Source organism: Hydra vulgaris, chromosome 07 (genome assembly GCF_038396675.1).
Source record: "Hydra vulgaris chromosome 07, alternate assembly HydraT2T_AEP".
Classification (NCBI taxonomy): domain Eukaryota; kingdom Metazoa; phylum Cnidaria; class Hydrozoa; order Anthoathecata; family Hydridae; genus Hydra; species Hydra vulgaris.
The window spans coordinates 33,426,610-33,447,500 of record NC_088926.1 but is presented as its reverse complement, the minus strand read 5'-3'; positions in this window follow the sequence as shown (position 1 = coordinate 33,447,500).

Here is a 20,891-nt window from a genome sequence, read left to right as displayed (position 1 = left end):
TTACCTACTTTTTTTCTTTTTATTTTGGAAATGTATGATAATTTGAAGATTTGTTAATGTACCAGCCCCAGCTATCCTTTTTGTAGCTTGCAACTTAGTTTGAAAGAGAGAAACTAATTACCGAAACAAGAAGAAGGGAACTAATATTAGTTATCCAAACAAAGCGCATGTCTATTTATTATAAATAGGTGGCGAAATTCTCCATTTAGTATTTTCGTAATATTTTTGGAACCTAACAAAGTTAGAAAGAAAAAAATGATACGAAGATTCTTTGAAAAGTTTCCTGCTTTTTTTATATATTTTATTTGTTAATTTGTTTTCTTATTAAGTCGCAAATAGAAGAATTTTTTTTACATTATCTGATAAGAAATATGATTTTCTTCGAATAGAAATTTGAATTATAAAAATATCTTATTTCTGAGTAAAGTTATATTTTTCTTCCTATTGGTCTATTTAAGTTATTTAACAAAGCAATAAGTTAGCTTCTCTAAAAAGTTTAAAACTTCATCCATTAGCTATTTACAATCAAAATAGCAAAGCAACTTAGTTATTGCATTTTTATTATTTGACAAGATCAATAATTCTCTATTTAATCCTGTTGATACTTAGTTGAGTAGATAAGTCATATTTCTTAATAATCTTAGTTAATAAAATATTTCTTAATGCATGTTAAAAAAATGATTAATTTGTTGAGAAAGATGGCTGCTTGTGCCAGTCGTAATCAAAAGTAACATTCTTTTTTTTGTTTTGCTTTAATCTCTTAATGCTCTAAAAAAAATATAATCTGGTATGTAGTTTATACATTTTCATTTGGCTTTTAATTTAAACTTTATAAAAATTAATATGAACATGTTTTTTTTTCATTTGAAACAGGCTGCTGGACTGGCAGTATATTGGTTTCATCACTAAATAATCAACATATTTGTAACTAAACGTATGTTTACTTGTTTGCACAACCGTACCTAGGCTTACCCACACCCCTAATGGGGGAGGGAATGCAACACTTTTAGGGAGTTCATTTAGAAGTTTAGGATTTTGAAACCCTAATGGCAGGTGTTTTGGTTCGGGGGCCTATAACCCACTTTCAATTACACTCCTAGGTTGTATTTTCATTGTATTTATATACTGTTTATGCATTCCTTTATTAATAATTTTTTCTCTACTAAAATTGGGGCAAACAATTTAGGGGACAATAGTAAAAAGATTGTCTGTATATATGGTGGCCATCTTGAAATTTGTCTGTATATATGGTGACCATCTTGAAATTTGTTTTTCAAAATAAATATTTCATTTTGACCTGGAAATATTGTTAAAGTTTTACTATATTAATAAGAGTTATAAAGAGTTTTTTTATTTTTTCGATATGTTGAACAAATTGTTTATTTGCTATTTATTTAAGGTCTTTTATATATTAAGTGTAGGAAGTTTTGTAAAATGTTGTCCAAATACAATGGATTTGCAGTTTCCTAAAATATACAAAATACAACTGGTCTAACAATACAGACTGCATGGGTAGAGAAATTACCTTTGAGAGTTAAATACTTCCTCGAACTCTCGGTAGTAACTTTGTATGTGTTTAAATTTTTTTTCGTTGCTTTTGGTATTAGCTAAATTTGTTCAAACCCAATAAGTTTTCGTCTCGTTTTATTTAACTTTTATGTAACCTTAAGCATAAATTTAATTTTTTTTCTTTTGTAAATAGGGTAGAGTTGTTGAATTGTCAAAAATCATCTACTTATCTTTCGTTTTTCAGAATAAACAAATTAGTCTGTAGTGGTTTCGATGAGAATTTTAACGTTTTTTGGTTTAACACTGTTCATAAAATAACTTTATTAGTAAGAACTTTTTTTTAACTTCAGTATTGATAACTGAATATTAGGACATTGCGATTCAAGAGTTTATCTAAAGCACGTGAAAAATAAACTCAATTTGAACGTCTAATTATAATTTTTTTTCAAAAGTTAACTTTGACGGTTGTTTAAACAAGTTTGAAAAACTTTTTAACGTTCACTTTGGACGTTTATTAAACGTTGTTTGAGAACAACTTTGTTAATTTTATTTAGAACGTTTAGACGCTGTTCCTAAAAGAACAGCGTCTAAACGTTCTGAACACATTTCTTTTAAATTCAAAAATCCCAAAGTGTTGCGGGTTTGTTATATAAAAAGTTTAAAAATATAAAAATGTTCACTAGGCTAGTCTATTTTGTTTTAACCAAAAAAATATTGCTCAAAAGATTCAATGGTTTGAAAAACTTATGAATTTTGAAAAAAACTTCTTTAGGTGGTTATGTGCGCGTGTGGTTGTGTGTGTGTGTGTGTGTGTGTGTGTGTGTGTGTGTATATGTGTGTTTGTGTGCGTGTCTGTATGTTTGTGCGTGTGTGTGTGTGTGTTTGTGTGTGTGTGTGTGTGTGTGTGTGTGTGTGTGTGTGTGTGTGTGTGTGTGTGTGTGTGTGTGTGTGTGTGTACTAACATATCAAATTAAAAGTTTAAAGTCTTTTATTACTTTTATAGCGTTGTTATTGTTATGATCAGACGAGTACGTCGTTATTCCATTTAGTGTTGTTACGACTTTTTAATAATTTGACTGTCAACAAAACCGAATAATTTTTTTTTCTAAAGTCGGCTAAATTTGACTTATATATTTTTGAAATCGACTAAGTTGACTAAATGTCGATTTAGTCAAAAAAAGGGAATATATATTTTGTTGAAGTTGTGATAAAAGTATTAAAACAATTTTTATCTTGTTTTTTCATTTAAACTCCAATGGAATCAAATAATATGAGAACAGGGCCACTCCAACAACGGAATAATTTATTTCCAAGCCCCAATGGTCCGTCTTTAATACTTGCTTATTATCAAAAATCCAATTCAATCATATTTACAACGGATTTGCATAAACAACTTTAGATTTTTGAGCTGCACAATTTAATTTTGACCTAGGGCCCCTTGAGTCAGCTTGGAACGGCCCTGTATGAAAGTATTTTCAAAAACCACATTCATTGAATAAAAAAAATTAAAATAAAAAAAATGGATGAAACCTAAACCGAAAGTTTAACTAGGTATAAATATTGCTAACGCGTAATGAATTGGATAAAACAACATAATAAACAAAAACTGAGTACCATGTAAAAGTTGTACGAGTACATGCTATTGATAATAATTTAACAAACAAAAACTAGAGTTTGAATAATTGAATGGAATAAATAGATATAAGGACGTTAAGATTTTTAACCACCTAAATCGACTTTTAGTAAAAAATCCGTGGACGTTTAAATCGACTATTCGATTTTTCAAAATTAACTATTATCCATTTTCGACTAGTCAACTTTTAGTCGAGTTAGTTGAAATCTATGACAACACTAACTATTTTGTTAGTCTTTTATAATACGCAAAGTTTCTATTGTAACAAAATGAAAAGGTTTACATATGCTATTATTATATTACCTGAAACAGAGGCTAAAATAAGTCTCATTAATTATATTTCTATTAAATATACTTTTTAAAAATCAACTTAACTATAAATACGAATATGTATACTTTTTATACTACTATTTACCTAACAATATCATTAAAATTAATAATATTAGGTAGTATTATTACTGTAAGTAATAATACTACTTAAATAATGAGATTATTTTAAAATTTAAAATTTAACTAAATCTTATTAAACAACGAATTGCAATTTATAAAATATATCCAATTTTTATATGTTTAAGTATGTTTATGCAATTTGCAGTAATTACGTAATTGCAGTTTCGCTGCAATTACGTAATTACCATTTTGCTTTGCAACATCTTTTTTATAAAACCTGTATTGCATTTCAAGTATGGAAAGCAAAAGTTTCATCGAAAGGTTTATATAATAAATCAAAATGCATTCGTTAATTACTTCAATAAGTTGTCGATTATCGTCGTTTTGGTATTTGAGTAAATAAGTTCTAGCATTTTTGAAACAATTATCTGCACAAAATATAATCTGCGTTACAACAAAATTAAAAGAATTAACAAATTAATACTTTTATAAATAAGTTATATCATTATATTTAAAATGCTAATGACATTTCTATTTTCCACGCTACTGGTAGGTTGCTTAATAAATTTAAATCATTTTTTAATCTTATTTCGAAATGTTTAAATTAAATTTCAAATAAATGTTAAACTGAACTATTTTTTTAAAAGACTTTGCAACAAATTAATAGTTATTAACTAATAGGTATTTATAAATAATGCAAAAAAGTTATCATAATTTTTTATTCTATTTTAAAATAAAACTTTATGTTTATAGAGTTTATTTTTATTTTTAGGTAGGAATGCTTGAAGCAATACCACTAATCTCTCAACCATGCCGCATTCGCGAGCATGAAGATCCAAAGCGTGTATTAAAAATAATACTTGAAAACTACTCTGTTTTCAATTCAACAATAGAACATATTCCTAAAACTAATCATAACCACGAAACACCTACGTCTACAAAAAAAATGCCCGTCTGTGAAACAGAATTTGTTGAAGTCCATGATCTAATCGGGAAAGTAACTATTCCCAAAAAAGTTATGGAAGTAACACTAGCGGACTCTTCGTACGCAGATAAATGCAAAAAAGTAAAAAGAGAAATTTTATATATGGAGGAAGAAAAAACTTGCGATCAACATTTAGACGTACGCTTGTACGTTTTAAAGGTACGAGAAATTGTAGTAGCCTACCAACATATGAAGTAAATAAATTTAGATAAATATCTACTAAAAGCTGTTTTTGTTGAGCACAAAGATGTTTATTTAAAGTTTATATAATATTCCTAAAATTCCGTTTATATAAAAATATTTATTTAAGTAAAACTATACTTTTTTTATTTAAGAATATCAAGAGTATTTATAAAAATAGACACACATATTTTTTTACAAATTTTATAATGCACATACTTTCTATTTAAATATTTATGTATTTTATTTAATTTTAGAAAATAAATTTTGTAATTTTTGTTTTTCAAAGTACTTTTGTTATCGAAATGGCATCATTGAGGATTATTTTCCGTCCTTTATGCAATCGAATTGAATTCCATTCAATTGCTAATAGAACACTATTCAAAATTTTCTTTAAGAAATTTTTTTTTATGTAAAATCATTGCATAGATAAATACATTTAATTTTGTTATGATTTAATTCAAGGCCGACGACACAGGTTTCGAAGTGAAGGTCCACAATCGTCAATTTCATGGCCGACGACACTGGTTTTGAACTGAAGGCAATAAGTGAAGAAGCACATTTGTCAATTTATTAAATTAGTCCTCTATATTCTCAATGTTTTTTGGAATTTTTTTTTAGAAAAACAGGTTTCGTATTATGTACGAAAGACTTTAAAACTATTTAATGTTAAGGATTATGCTGTACAATAAACAATTTCGTTTTAAGAAAAATAATTCAATTAATTATGCTGTAGTCGAATTGGTTAATCATGTATCTGATGCATTCAATAGTGACTATTTTACGTGAATATTTATAGTTTTATCTCCGACTGCAATTATGTATGGGGTAGTTCGAAATTTGATAAATTAAAAAAACTTTATAGAAAACAAAAACACATCAAGGATTGTATTTTGTTCACACAGAACCTTTCAATGCGAACCTCTTTTAAGGAAACTTTGTGCCTTAAGCGTTTATAAACTTAATATGCACCAAGTTCTACAATTCATGTTGAAAACAAAACATGGGTGAAAATTTTCACACATAAGGTGCGCGGTGTTGGACTGAGTATGAATTTAGCTTTAATGTTAACTTTTGGATGACAGAGATGATATATGAGCATCTAGTAGGGTTTGAATTATTTCGCTAAAATATGTTTGAAATGTCGGTGGAGTCCATATTTTATTTTTTACATAAACTGTAAAACTAGATGTATATTAATTGTGTATACATTCATTTAGTGAAAGGTTGAAGATGGGATGCAATGATGGTTCAATGACATCAAATACTGATCTTACGATTAAGCTATTGATGCCATTAAAGCCCCACTTTTGTTGTTTTTTAGAGTATTTAAAGCGGATTGCAATTCATTAAAATCTAGATTTGTTTCCTTCATGATCTTTTCTTAATCAAGTAAGAATGAAATTTTAAAGAACTTTTCGGAATGTTTTGCAACTAATTTGTAACACTCACATTAAAAAAAAAGCTACTTAGATGTTCAACTATTATTATCTTATCACTGACTAACTTACCTTCAATCAAAAGTTGTTTTGGCAGGTTTCATTTTGTAAAGTTGTTATTACAGATAATCTCTTTAATCTTACTCCATGTTTTCTTCGCTCCATAGTTTTTATTTCCATTGTTGTTTTTCTTAACAAATTTGAATAATAAACCTAATTTGAGTATTATTTCACATATAATTTTATATATTTTTTAAACAAGTTTTTATAAGTTATTTCATTTACATACGCTCCTCACATCAATCTTCTTGGTGGTGGAAACAACATCTTTCATTCTCAGCCAATCGCTTTAACATCTTATGATACATATTTTGCATATACCATATAATTCACTCAAATATAGTTTAAGCTGTATATCAAGTGTCCGGAGTTTCCCGCCGTTCGGGGCTATCTGACTTTCCCCTATTTTACCTGAAACAGAAGCTAAAAAATGTCTCTCTATTTAATATTCTAAGGTATAATAGTAGAATTATTTACACGATTGTATTTGTGTTATATCGAAAGCAACAAACCCAGTTAACACTCGACTTTTTAAAAACGTTTAAATGTCTTTTGGACGTCTTTTAGACGTTTGTACATTAACTAAGAATATTTTTACCAGGTAACTAGTTAAATTGCTAAAATTTATTCGGTAAAATATCAAAACATTTATGTTCAATATCTAAATTTATTTTATTTATACCGGTTCTTACTGAACGAAACCTTTACTTTCTCTGCTTAAAACTCATTAGAGGTTTCATACAACAAAGCAACTTTAGAAAATTAAATTTTTGAGAAACTAACTTGTCGTTTTGGTACTCCAAACTTTATACCTTTAAAAAGACAACACGTTTAGGCAGGTGAAGCAGATTCAAGAAAAGTTTCTCCGTTTGGCCGATAAATGCTTGGTTCCGCCATATAAGTTTGCCCCAAGAACCTCTGTTCTTTTGATTATATTTTAAGTCAAAAAGTATAATAAATTAGAAGAAATAACGAATATGAAAGGTTTTTATTTATTGCTAGTGATATTAGTATTTTACACTTTAAAATTTTCTTTATATAATGCATTTTTGTTGCAACTACGCATTACAATTTTGTTTTGCAGAAGCTTTTTATATAAAACCTTTACTGCATTACATTAATCAAAAGTACAAATTCCATCGAAAAGTATTGACTTTTCGATAATAAATCTAAATATGTTCGGTTATTATTTAAATAAATCGTCTATTGTTATAGTTATGTAGTTTTAGAACTAAGTTCTAGCAATTTTACAAATATTATCAAGTCAGTTAAAAATAATATTTAAAAAAGATAAAGAAACTAATAAATATTAATACAGTTGACTGTCTATATATCGAACTATCAGGGGACCGGCATAAAAGTTCGAAATATTGAGAGTTTGAGATATCGAGAGGATTTTGGCTCAAGCGAGTGCGCAAGGGACCGCAAATCAAGTTTGAGATACACAAAGGTTTGAGATATCGACTAGTCGAGATATTAGGAGTCAACTGTATATTCAAAATGCTATGGATATTTTTAATTTACATGGTTACTATGGCTACTGATAGATATACAAACATATAACTTAAACAAATTCTAAAGAATGTCAACTAAAAGCTCTTTTGCTGACCAACGAGATATTTATATAAAATTGATATAGCTGTCACATAATTTGTGTCTATTCGAAATTATTAATACTAAATAAAACTATACTTTTTCGGAATCCTGCAGGAAAACTTTACTTTAGACCATCAAAAAGCGTTTTCCGGTTATAACTTACCGTGGCAACGCTTTCTGAGAACCAAAATAGGTTTAAATATAAAATTTTTCATTACTAATCACATGACTGAAAATTTTTTTGTAAGTTATTTCAAATACATTTTAATTATTTAATAGGTCTAAACTATTTGAAAGGTCATATACATCTCAATTATTTGAAAGGTCAAAATAAAAGGGTCATAATTGAGGTGGCGCTAGGTACAAGGAGGCCCCAGGTACACAAACTCCCCTGCATCATTTTTATAAGTTTTGATATTGCACATACTTTCAGTTTAAATATTTGCTTGGTATTTTTATTTCATTTTAAAAAACATATTTTGTGACTTCCATTTTTACAAAATATTTATTCTGCCCAAATAGCATCATTAAGATTTTTGTTTAGTCCTATTTAGTCCAATATCTTTTATACTCATAACAATTAATTAATTACAAACGGAAAATTTATGCAGTCAATGAATCATTATGGTAAAATAAACTGACAAAGTATTTTTACTTCATTAGTTTTGTAATAACTCATGGCTTTCACAACGTTCGCCGCCTTGCCCCGTCTTCTCCTATATCTTGAAATTTTTTCGTACGATATGTATTCTTTGATTATCAAGTAAAATGTATTCTTTCACTTGATAATTTACTCTAATATTATGAAAACGTATAAAACGTTCGCCGTCTTATGTTAAATTAAATATAGTAGTAATTTAACTGTAACTTGATATATATGGTATATGTAATTGCATTGTGAAATAATAATGTATGCGAAATTTAGACGAAAAGAAAAAAACATTTAAGCAACACGTTCAAAAATCGATTTATATTGTCATTATCAAATATCCGTTAAGAATGAAACTCAGAACAATGCTTAAAAATAATCTTCGTAAAACGTCAAGATTCAAATATAATTTTCGACATCTGTAATAGGATTATTAAACGCACATAAACCGTTTTAACTAAGTCGCATTAAACGAATGTAAAGTGTTCAGATTAGTCTTGTGGTTTATCCTCACCTAACTGTTTTCCAAAATCCGCAGAAGATAGGCTCAACACATTACTGAGCATCATTATCTACTTCCACGGACCAGGTGTGAGTGAGCTCTAAAAGAAACAAAAATACTATACGAATAGTCAGACAAAATCTAGTTAGAAAGATACCATTGATAAAAGCATGCATACTGCACAAATAAGAAACAGCAACTAAGAAACTCTCTTATCTATTTTCAGTATTAGGGCGTTTCAGTATTTAAGGGCGTTTTGATTGCTTTTTATTGTTCGCAACGAGAGCTAATAAATACTACTTGAAACACATCAGACGATTATTTTTAAAAAAAATTGGTAGGATGTTTAGTTTAAAAGTTGGTAATTTAGAGGAAGGAATAGATGTAATTTAATGTTCATACCTGCACGGTGATAGTGAAACTGGAGCAAACCATATTGAAATATAAAAAAAAATTAGTTGGTTATTTATTATTTACAGTTTTTTTTTAAATACTTAATAATTTAGTGTTAAAATTAAATAAATTTTGAAATAGAAGTTTAGAACTTGAAATAGAATTTAAATTTCAAGAATGTTTATTAAAAATACGCGCAGTGGAGTATGTCTTAAAAGAATAGGTTTATGTTATAATTAACAATATAATATAAATACTATGTACTCTAAGTTATATAGGTTTATATACTTAAGTAATGTTCAAAGTGTAATGCTAAATTAAAGGATCAACATCTGAACACCCTTCAATATCTTATCCTTAATTTCAGCATAAAAATACCCACTTTTAAGTCAATATATGTTGATTTACAACATTGAAAAAAAGAGGTTTCTATGTGAAGATTTATACCTAGAGGTAGATATCAAAAATGATAAAGAATCGAACAATTGGTTTTATAGTTTAGTGAATTTAGTGAAGGGAGAAAGTTTGTGAAGGTGGGAGGGTGGATAATTTAGTGTGGTTGGAAAAGTAGGAGATCAATGAACCGAGATTGTATTGAGAGTAAAAATGTAAGTGCAGACAACTATAAAGACAAACCGGTCAGTTGATTTAACTGGTACATGTCCAATTTGTTGAGCTTTAGGTGGCAGGTTTTCATTACTGACACCCAACATAAAGACCAAACTGGAAAACCAACAGTAGGTACTACATTAGATTAAATAATGCATTATTGAAAATGCCAGGAGAAGACACATAAGTAATCAATAAAAACTGACTGGGGTATAAATAACTATATAGAATGCTACTTTATTTTAATCAACGCTTCAGTACATATAAGCATTTATTGTACACCAAAAAACTAAGATATCAAACAGACGTTGTTGTATGGTTTTTTTTTTTTTTTTTTTTTTTTTTAATTTATTTATTTCGCCGTTTAATAACTTTTAAAATTTACAAGGTTTATAAATAAAAAAAACTGGCGGGGCAAGTAGAAGACATTTTGTCTTATCACCGAGCCCCAATCGTACGTAGTTACAATAGCCGGATAATATATTTATACTTTACAAACTATTTATTAAAAATTATAAATATAAAAATAAATAACAATTAGTTTAAGAAATACTTCAAGAACAATATTCATGTTAAGAGTAATAATCAAGTAAACAAGAAAAACTGAAAGAAAAGTAAAAAAGAAAAACAAAAAATAAATTAATTAATTAAAGAGCACGTATTTTCAAGAGCCACACTATATACGTATATTATACAAAGTATTTGTTGAAGAATATGAAAATAAAATTTATAACAATTTGTAATAAAGTAATATTTAAGTAAAGAACAAAAAATTCAAAATAAATGAGTACTTAATTTAAAAAAACCGTTTTATGTATGTATATTTCTAACCAATTTAATTAAAAGTAAAATAAATAACAACTCATTAATAGTTAAGTAAAATGTTGAAAAACTAAGATTTCACCAATAACTTTTAAGATTAAAGGAAACACCATAACTCAAATAATGAAAAAACTAACAAACAAAAATTGATAAATTGATAAATTCTGATACATATTTTACATAAATGATTTTTAGTTTAAATTTAAAATCGGATATATTAAAATCCATATGTAATAACACCTGTTTCGATTCTTTTTTAAACTGATGTATACTAACTTTTTCCGTATTTGCAATATTATGAAACTTTTTCCACAAATAGGGTCCACGATATTGAATTGAATATGTAATTTGTTTTGAATTATATTTAGGGACAACGTAGTTATTATTTGAAAATTTTGTCGGATATTTATGCTCTACTTTTTCAAAATAGGACTGAATAATTTTAGGAGATAGCCCCATTTTTGTTTTATACATAAACATTAAAACTTGATGTAAGTTTATTTTATAAACATTTAATGCGCCCAGTATACGCAGAAGAGGCTCGCATGGTACAATTTTATCAGCTCCAAATAATATTCTGCAGGCATGTTTTTGTTTACTGTACAATTTTTTTAATTTTGTATGATTTGTACTTGCCCATGCAATATTACAATAAATCAAATGACAATGAATGAAAGAAAAATATAAACTTTTTAAAGATTTATTATTTAGAAATGGTTTAGCCCTATATATCATGGCAATATTTTTGATAACTTTTTCTCAATGCTTTTTATATGATCACTCCAACGTAAATGTTCATCTAATATTACGCCCAAAAAGTTAACTGAAGTTTCTCTTTTAATATTAGCGTTATTGATTATTAGATTTGGGAGTTTAATTGGAATATTTTCTAATTTATTTACTTTATGAAATAAAATAAATTTGGTTTTCTCCACATTTAGAGACAGTTTATTACTTATAAACCATTCATTAACCTTACCCAACTCTTCGTTAGCTGTTTCAAAAAGTGTTTTAATATCTCTGTGAGAATAAAAAAGATTGGAGTCATCTGCAAAAAAAATACAGTTTAAGAAGTGTGTTGCTAGATTTTAATCATTTATATATACTAAGAATAATAAGGGTCCTAAAATATAGCCCTGGGGGACACCACAAGTTACAGCATATGGAATTGTTTGTTTTCGCGCATATTGGATGAATTGCATTCTATTGGTCAAATAGCTTTTGAACCAAAGTAAGTTATTATTTTTTACTCCATAATATTCAAGTTTTTTTATAAGTATGTTATGGTTTACAGTATCAAAAGCCTTTGACAGATCAATGAAAACTCCTAATGTAAAGTAGTTAGTACTAAATGCGTTGTATCAGTTAGTACTAAATTTAGTTAGTACTAAATGCGTTGTATCAAATGGTTGTATCAGTATTTTCCATTTTAATTAATGGTATTAATTGTGGGTGGATCTAACGTTTGTGAATATGGATTTTTCAAGTAGCCGGTTGTTAACTGATTATCCTGACCGGTTACCCTCACAAGTTGAGCTTCAGCTCACTAGACTGATTTCTTTCCATCCTTGTTTGTGCTTTAGCTTAGTTCCAGCCGTTTTTGATGGTCTCGTTGTCAAGATAGTAGAAAAGAAGTTTTGACGTTAAGAAAGTTAGGATATTATTGAGGTCGGTTTTACAAATGACCTGTCGTTAGCTGACAGTATACCTTTTGTGTTGTTAGTACCTACAATTTACTATTATGCTTAGTATCTGCTATTTATGCTCCACTAAATCCTCTTAAAGTTTATTCCATGAAATAGATAATATATCAAACTTTTGTAGACACGATGAGTAACTAAAAACCTATACAACTGTAAAAACAATTTACTAAAATTTAATAAACTAAATTATTTCCGTTTTGTTTATATTTCTTTATCTAAAATTTTACTAAATTGTTTTTTAAAAATATAAATTGTTATAATCATAATGCGGCTAATTATTGATGAATCTTTGCCACGGATAGATCAAAGCATTTTGTATATTATATATTTTTATGTATAAGTTTGGGATATATGGTTATAAGCAGGGGCGGATCTAGGGGGTATCCTATGTTGCCCTGAAACCACAAATAACATTCTAAGAAATTGTAAAAAATCCCGTTTCATAATATAAAAAATACTAAACTAAAATATATAGTATATTAATATGTATATATGAATATTTTAAAAATATAAAGATTACCTTTATAGAAAAACATATAAGGCTATGACAATGCTTCAAAGACTTAACTCTACTCCTTCTTGTTTTAAAACGTTGCTATTAATGAGGATTCTTTTTTGGAAGAAAACGGAACCAAAAGCACCCTTTTAATGAATCGTTATTGGAATGTATTTGTTTTGGTTGCCGTAATTAGAGGCAAAAATATCCCCGTTGTTTCAAGATTCGTTTGACACATATTTTTTTTTTTTTAAATAGCTTTGCTTCCAACAAGGCTTCAAGCAACCAATACTTTGAGTTGGAAGTTACTGAAAGAAAAAAGATGAAGATTGTAGAGCAAAATTACGATCGACGGACGACTTAAATTTCAAATTATATAAATCAGAAACCCAAGATGAAGGAAGCCAATTCGAAAGAACTGATGTTCGAGGAAAAAATATAGACAAATAGGCGTTTTTGGAGCACTTAGGAACAGTCACAGAAAAAGGATGAGACTTATTTGAATGGCAATTTTAGTAGAGGGCATAAGAGATGCTCGATGTAGAAAAGAGAAAAAGAAGCAACATTACGACACTGTGATAATCGTTGGAGGTTGCCTGCAAGGGCAGGTCCAACTATGAATACAGTGCGTTTTCAGACCTTGTCTAAAAGAGAAAGGGCATCATTCAAAGTTCCGCCCCAGATATGGCAACAGTATTCTATACAAGGCCGGATTTGAGATTTATAGAAATAGAGAATAAAATCCGAAGTAAGAAAGTGTTGAGCTCGATTAAAAGATGCAACCTTAGCAGATGCTCATTTTGCAACAGATTTGATAAATGGTTTCCAAGAAAGGGCGGAAGTTAGAGTTAATCCTAGAAGATGAAAAGTAGATGACTCAGTGAGTACATCACGTTTAATAAATATAGGAAGATCTAACTTATTGCGATAACGATTGGCTAAAAATAATTGAGTTTTATCTGCATTGAAGTTCACCAGCCACTGTGAGCACCATGCTGTAGCAGAAGTGAGATCCTTTTAAAACTCAAATGCATCCTCCAAGCGATCAGAGAGTGTTGGTTTCTTATCACGATAAGAATAAATGGTAGTATTATCAGCAAACAATGCCACCTTAGAAGTGAAAATATCTGGAAGATTGTTAATGTAAATTAAAAAAAGTATAGGACCCAGGATAGAACCTTGAGGAAGCCCCAAAGCTTCAGGGTATGATAAAGAGTGCTGTCCATCGAGGGCAACTTTTATACTACGATTGGAAAGAAAGAATTCAATAATCATAAAGATGTTGCCAGATACACCATAAGAAGAAAGCTTATGGAGCAGACCAGAATGCCAAACTTTATCAAAAGCTTTAGAAATGTCAAGAGCGATAGCCTTTACCTCTCAAGATTTATCTAAAGCCTGATAAAACCTATCCGCTACTACTGTTAGCAAATCACCAGTAAAACAAGAAGATCGAAATCCATATTAATTGTCAAAAAGTAAGTTATTAGATTCAAGATAAGGAATTAGGTGTTTGTTAATTAAAGATTCAATAACCTTGCTTATAATAGTAAGAAGACTAATGGGACGGTAGTTAGACCAATCACATCGCTCTCCAGAATTTTTGAAGTTTAGGATAATAGATGCTGCTTTCCAGCAGGCTGGTTAACAAGACTCTGATAAGCACTTGTTGAACAGTTTTTAGAGTATAGACGACATCTCCAGAAAACACTTTTGCAAGACAATAACAGGTATGTTGTCTGGACAACAAGCTGTAGAAGAGTCTAAGCAGCAAATCACTTTAAATACAGAAGCTGAAGTGGTACGAATGTCGAGCAATGGATCAACTTGTTTGTTGGCAAAGTAGAATGCAACTAGTAGAATCCAGTGATGATATTGATGGAAAGTTTTTAGCAAATAATTAATCTTTGTCTTTAGGTGAGGTGACAAAGTCTGAACCATACAAGAGGGGTGGAATTAAAGGTTTTCCCTTATTATTAATACTATTAAAGATTCTCCATAAGTCACGAGAGCCTAATTTTTGAGATGAGATACGAGGCTTCATGACCTGAGAATAGCGGGCTTCGGCGTAAGAAAAAACCTTTTTACAATGGTCTTTAGCAGAAATAAACAGAAGTATGTTTTCTGGAGAATTGTTTAGCTGATAGATATGGAAGTAACGTTTCGATTAGCAGTCGCAGCAGCACACTGTGATGAAAACCATGTAGGAGAGTGAGACTTGTTCTGGAAATGTCGAGAGGGAACAAAAGATTAAATGCCAGCCTGAATCCACAAAGTTATGTAAGAAGCACATTTGTCGCTAGGAAGACAAAAGATTTCTACCCAAGGGCCATCACGAAGAAAATCACTGAAATCATCCCAGTCAGCCGTTAGGTAGTTGTAAGAGGAACGATAAAAGAGAGATTCAGGTGATGAAGTAGAATAAAATATTAGTTATAGAGAGATCAAATTGTGATCAGATGCACCTAAGGGTAAATGTTGAGAAACTGAGCTCTGACTAGGATCAGAAACAAGACATAATTTAAATACAGAAGGTAAATAATTCGGGTTGTCTGGGAAGCGAGTTGGAAAGTTGGCTATTTGAGTTAGGGATTGAGACAGGCAAAATTTGTGGGATTTAATGCCCGCAGAATCACTGACACTAGAGCCAAGCTATTTAGTGTGATAAGCATTAAAGTCACCAAAAACAACTAATATAGCTGATGAATAAGGAGAGAGGGCTTGATCAATATGATCAGAAATAACATCAAAAAGAGTGCAGTCTTGAGATGAAGGAAAGCGATATAGAACAAAGAGAAAGATAATAGAGTGAGGTGGTGCTAAATGTAAGCACATGAAAGAATAGTCTGTGGATTTAAACCTAGTTTCACGACAAATGGGTGAATTCTTACGAATGTAATTGCGCAGGCTAAGCTAGTGACTATTGGAGTCTTTAAGAATTAATGGTAGATAACCATTAACATGAAGATCACTAGATGAGACAGCTGAAATCAAAGTAGTCTCACAAAGAGCAAGTAGGTTTGGTAAAATTTGCAAGAGATAAGACTCAAAAGAAGAAAAGTTACTTTAAAGACCACAATTATCATTGAATGATAGGTTTAGAGAACTTGGTGATGATAATGGTTTTTTGTGTTTTAAAGTTTTCGGTACTTTATTTATTTTTAAATTAGATTGAAGAACTTGACTTAAAGCGTAGATAGTACCATGTTTAATACCCCAAGCAATTGCCTCATTACTGCTAATAAACCCTAAGCCCTAACAAAGGGCTCCAAATGTGGCCTCCGCAATGCACACCAAAAGTACAAACAGGGACACCATCCATGCGCAACATGGCACTGTTAATACTTTGATATTTTTCAGCTATTGATGTTTTTAGCCTCTACCTCAGCCACCACAGAGTTTGGGAGACCTGACTACCAGCCTGCCTCGTGACCATAAAACTGAGTTTTACAGCTGTACTCTCATTAGGAGATAATAGAATTAGTTGCCTAGTCATAAAACAGAGACACAAGAAAAGTCCAAACATTAAGTCAAGGAGATCAAGCATTCAACATCCTAAACTGGAAATTGACAGAAGATCAAGCATTTAACATCCTAAACTGAAAATAATGTATTAAACAAACATCTGCGCCAGCATAATTGATAAAGAAGGGGTGCGAGGCATGTGAACAGATAGAATCTGTATATCCCTTGAGTCTTTGCCTAGGAGGTCTTTTACGAGACAGTAGCCGGATGCATTTAACATATGCCCAAGATGAGTATTTCTATCGAAACACTATCTCTAGCCTTTAATCAACCAAGAGCCCCAAGGCAGGCAGTATTTTAAGCCGGAGTTGGCATCTGCTAGCCTTTGCCTAAAAAGGCGTATCCTACAAGGCAGCAGGACATGTAGCAGGTTGTACTGGATTACATGTTATCTGTAGCAGGAAAATCTGACCTGACATTAGCAGTTGCAGAATAACCTTACCTGACCTGAACCTGACCTATCCGGTAGACAACATGACCTGATCTTTATAATTCATGTACACTTTATAATACTTGCATACTGACCGTAACACATATATACTTTCCGGTAGAAAACCTGATCTGACCTTTCTGGGTGGCAAGAAAAAAAAGTTGCAATAAAGTTTGATCAAAACCGTTCTCTCGGTTCCGTTTATATATAAAAATGAATCCTTAATTATTCAGATAACGCTTTAATTATTCGAATAAAGTCTTAAGTTTTCGAATAAATTATCAAAAATTAGCTTAAGTTCGAATAAGTTTATCAAAAATTAGCTAAACCCTTAGCGCGAACCCTTAGAGCTCTCACGAAAAGCCAGTGGCTTTAAAGTGGTCTTTGAATATATCCCTTTTTACAGCAAAATACCACCGTTTGTTCATTAAAAATGGCAGCATTAAATAGAGCCCATTATTGTCTATCAAGAATGTTGTTTTTATGTATTTGGCATTAAAAATGAGCGACAGTGAAGAAAGTTGTATGGTTGTTGAGAGTTGTACCAGCAAAGAATTTTTAAGTTCCAGCGATGACAGCTTGTTTGATGAAGGCAAGATAACTTTAATTTAAAAACTGTATACAACATTGTTTTATATAAATATATCAACTAATATGATACTATGGAGTTTTTTATTTTAACTTTTATGTAGACTTTAGTTCTGATGGCGATGTTGATGTAGATGATGTTAGTAGTAATGTTTTAGATGATTGGGTATTTCTTCTAGGAGATGACCATGGTCCTGATGTTGTTCGCTTCACTGGTGAATCAGGATCCAAGTGCTCAATTTCACCTGAGTCTAAGCCTATTGAATAATTTGACTTGTTTTTTACTCATGAATTTTTGCAAAATGTAGTAAATTTTTCTAATGATTATGCTGATACATGGATTCAAAATAATCAACAACATTTGAGGGCCCATCCAACATCAAGAGGTCATGGATGGATTAAACAGGGAAAGACCAATCTTTTAGAGATAAGAGCTTTTCTTGTAGTCGTAATCAACATGGATCTCATGTTACCCACTTCAATCGTGACCGGTTTCAACTTTTGCTTAAATTTCTTTATTTTACTGACATCAATGTGTCAAATCAACAACCACTCAATAAAAATTATAAAATTCAGTTATTAGTTGAGCATTTTAACAAAAAATTTCAATATTATTATCCACAAAGAGACATTTCTAGAGATAAGAGTATGGAAAGCTACAAAGGAAAGACACCACATCTGCGTCAATATATGCCAAACAAACGTCATTGTAGATTTGAGATAAAGTTATTGTGTGCTTTAGACAGCACGAATGGTTGATTGTGTCAATTTGAAATTTACAAAAGAGGAAAAGACCCAGATATAGCAGCCATTGCCTATCTTATAACTTATAGTTTAGCTTTCCCTCTTTTGCACCAAACTAATTTCCTCCATCAAGGTCATAACTTAAGTTTTGACAATTATTATACTTCTCCTCAACTGTTATTAGATCTATATGCTCATCAGACCACTACAACTGGGACAGTGAGAATCAACAGGTAAAGGCCTACCAGAAATCTGCATTAAATCAAAATTAAAAAACAAGGAAGGTTTGCCAATATAGAAAAGGTCCTTTGTTATGTGTGGTATACCAAGATGGTAAAAAAAAGCCTACATTACAATCTAATGTTGCCAAAGCAGATTTTACTAAAATGTTTAACAGATGAGGAAATTTCGTTATGAAACTAAATGTTGTTGCCCTTTACAATAAAACCATGGGCGGTGTTGATTTGGGTGATGCACAGCTGTATGTGTACTTGTCTGAGCGTAAAACAATAAAGTGGACAGCTAAAGTTGCTTTTTCTCATTTTGGTAGGGCAATTTCAAATAGCTATTTATTGTATAAGCTCAATTTAAATTAACAGATTTTATGATAGCTATAGTGGATAGTTTAGCTGGAGATTATTTTCCAGTGAAAGTATTTTCTAAAATACGAACATCAAGAGAAATTTAAGTGGCTAGAAGTACAATTGTCCCATACCCACTTCCCCATCATACTGCAAATAAAAATCCATTGTATAGTCACAATCTTGTGAAAGTTAGTGCAGGAAAAAAAAAAATATGTAGCTGGGCACCAAACTCGAGTGAGCACAAGTTGGCATTGTGAGCTATATGGTGGCGGACTGTGTCCAGCCTGTTTTTCTAATTATCACACAAAAGTTATGCATTAAAGTCATTAAACTGCTTTTAATCTTATATTACCTACAAAAAAATAAAGTTCAAATTAGTTGTTGTCTTGTTTGTTTTTTTGTTACGTTTTTTGCCGATATTTATTTTAGATGAATTTTTCTGAACGGCGCACTATGCGTCGTGGCGTTAGAAAAATGGAATTAGCCTTATAACTAGAAAACTATTTAACATTTTGCATCAATTATGAGATATTGATTGTTTATATATATATTTATAAAAAAAGTCCGGTCTTTTTTCAAAACGGTTTTTTTGGTGGTTCATCCGTACTTATTCGATTTTTGATTAAAAAGACATAAAACCAATAGTTTTTGATATTTAAAACTCTAAGTCTGATACATCAGTTTATCTTTTTTAGCGTTTACAGGCACTTTTTGTCTCCTAATTATATCTTCATGCTAAATAAAAAAGGAAATAACATAAGTTTTTATTATAAATAAAAGTATTATAAATAAAGACGTTCCATTCCCTTTAATTGCAGAATAAAGGTTCTGATGCAAAAATAGGCTTTTAACAATATGTGGCAATGAAAATAACCGTTTTTTAAAATTTGCCTATCAATTACAGCTGCATGGTTTAATGATACTTCCTTGATTTCTTTTCTTAATACGAAATATTACTCTTTGACTTTCTAAAATTACTTAACAACAAAAATTAAAATTTTAAAAAGTTTCATTATTGTGATAAATAGTATAGTTAAAGGTATAAACTTTTTATTATAGAAATTATCTATTATCAAATTCTGACTCTAATAATTATACGTTCAAGAAAAAAACTTTATTCACAGTAATAAATAGAATTAATTGAAATATAATTAAAATTTTCATTCTAAACAATTTTTCCATATTATCTTTTTTTCACATCGAACCTCCAACAGTACAAACACTATTGTACACAGTGGAATCATCCACACCTCTCTTTATTGTTGCTGCGTTTTGAAACTCAGATTGGTCACTCTGACCATCACTTCCCACTTTGCAAATAGCATATATCTTATCACGCTCCTCCTGTGCTAAAACTTTAATAGAATTATTTTCATCCTCCAAAAGATACTCAAACACTCTAGAAACTGAATGTTTGATCATATTGAAGAGACTACATTTTACTTCATTTTCTGAATATTTCACCTGCTCTGGATATGTCAACTTTTTGTATTCTTTTAAATTGGTTAAACCTTGAGGAAGGAGATAATGATTTTGTGTAAGAATTTTCTTAAATTTACCCAATGTTCTGTCTGTTAGTCTTAAATTGCAAAAATTATGCAATGATAAATTTGGACCATACAAAGAAGACCTGGGTGCAATAGATGGATTAGATGCAAACCTTTTTACAACATATCGAAGTTCTTTCAGTTCATTCCCTGAAGATTATCAGTTCTTTTACGTTTCATCCTACTCGTGAGTTCTAAAACAGATTTTCTAGGTTTTGGTGCACAAGGTGCAGTAAATATTCTTGCTTCAGGTGTTACGATTGTTGCAGTATTTCTTAAAAAGCATGTAAAAAATGTGCATACATACAGCGGTGGCCAAAAATTAAAGACCACTCATATTTTAGTTGGTTTCTTAATCTTTAAATTAAAATTAAGAAGATTCTAATTGACATATTAAATTTTTTTTTATATCTTGTTAACTAAAACATACGGATTAAAGTGGTATAATTTTTTTAATCTAGTTCTAATTAAATAGTGTTTAACTCATTAAAAAACTGATGAGTACTT